The sequence below is a fragment of the Triticum dicoccoides genome, chromosome 4B (genome assembly GCF_002162155.2).
Source record: "Triticum dicoccoides isolate Atlit2015 ecotype Zavitan chromosome 4B, WEW_v2.0, whole genome shotgun sequence".
NCBI lineage: Eukaryota > Viridiplantae > Streptophyta > Magnoliopsida > Poales > Poaceae > Triticum > Triticum dicoccoides.
In genome coordinates this window covers 640,454,817-640,456,711 of record NC_041387.1, presented here as the reverse complement: position 1 = coordinate 640,456,711, position 1,895 = coordinate 640,454,817, and positions in this window count along the sequence as shown.

Here is a 1,895-nt window from a genome sequence, read left to right as displayed (position 1 = left end):
GAGTTGGAGGATTTCTCTCCACTCGGAGTGTTTTTAACTTAGGCGAGTACGGGGTTGCAGCTAAGCCTCCGAGTGGGAGGATTGCTCTCCACTCGGAGTGTTTTTAACTTAGGCAAGTACGGGGTCGCAGCTAAGCCCCCCGAGTGGGTGGATTGCTCTCCACTCGGAGTGTTTTTAACTTAGGCGAGTACGGGGCTGCAGCTAAGCCCCCGAGTGGGAGGATTGCTCTCCACTCAGAGTGTTTTTTAACTTAGGCGAGTACGGGGCAGCTAAGCCCCCGAGTGGGAGGATTGCTCTCCACTCGGAATGTTTTATTTAACTTAGGTGAATGAGGTTCGCGGCTAAGCCACCCACTAGGGGATTCTGACACAAATGATTACGAGAAATCAATCATTAAGATACTGCAAAAATCTTGTCTTTGGTAAGCAAACTGAAGGACTTCTTATTACAACTCGTCGATCTGAGTTATTTCAGGTATAGAAAGGGTGAAACCGCTCTGCGTTCCACGCGCGAGGCTCATCCATATTCTTGGCTACGTTGTAGATGTGGTATGCTCCATTGTGAAGCACCTTGGTGATGATGAAGGGACCTTCCCAGGCCGGAGCAAGCTTGTGAGGCCGTTTTTGATCCACTTGGAGCACAAGGTCTCCTTCCTGGAACGCTCGGCCTCTAACATTACGGGCATGGAACCGACGCAGATCTTGCTGATAGATGGTCGACCGAAGCAGAGCCATCTCGTGTTCCTCTTCTAGGAGATCAACTGCGTCTTTGCGTGCCTGCTCTACTTCAGCTTCTGAGAAGAGTTCCACCCAGGGAGCATTGTGCAACAAGTCACTCGGAAGCACAGTCTCGGCGTCGTACACTAGGAAGAAAGGAGTTCGGTCAGTCGATCGGTTCAGCATCATTCTCAGCCCCCATAGGACGGATGGTAACTCAGTCACCCAAGCTCCAACAGCGTGCTTGAGGTCGCGCATCAGTCTTAGTTTTAACCCTTGAAGGATCAAACCATTCGCCCTCTCTGCTTGCCCATTCGACCGTGGGTGTGCAATAGACGCATAGTCGACGCGAGTGCCTTGGGATGCACAGAATGCCTTGAACTCATCAGAATCAAAATTGGAGCCGTTATCTGTGATAATGCTATGAGGAACTCCATATCTGAATATCAACTCCTTGATGAAACTGACGGCAGTGCTTGAGTCAAGGTTTTTGATGGGCTTGGCTTCGATCCACTTAGTGAACTTGTCGACTGCTATGAGCAAATGAGTGAAACCACTTCTGCCGGTCTTGAAGGGTCCAACCATATCCAACCCCCAGACTGCAAACGGCCAGACGAGTGGAATAGTCTTCAAGGCAGACGCAGGCTTGTGAGACATGTTGGAGTAGAACTGGCAACCTACGCACTTGCCGACTATATCATTTGCCGTCTCATTTGCCCGAGGCCAATAAAACCCCGCCCGGTATGCTTTGGCCACGATGGTCCGAGAGGACGCATGGTGACCACAGGTCCCCGAGTGGATATCGTTTAGGATCATTCGACCTTCTTCCGGGGTGATGCAGCGTTGAGCCAATGAGCTAGGTCTATGCATAGATTCTATGCACGAGTAGAACACAAGTAGTTGTGGGCAATGGTTTGTTCAATTTGCTTACCGTTACTATTCCTATCTTGGTTCGGCAGCATTGTGGGATGAAGTGGCCCGGACCGACCTTACACGTACACTTACGTGAGACAGGTTCCACCGACTAACATGCACTTGTTGCATAAAGGTGGCTAGCGGGTGTCAGTCTCTCCCACTTTAGTCAGATCGGATTCAATGAAAAGGGTCCTTATGAAGGGTAAATAGCAATTGGCATATCACCGGTGTGGCTTTTGCGTAGCTAAGAAATGTTCTTGCTAG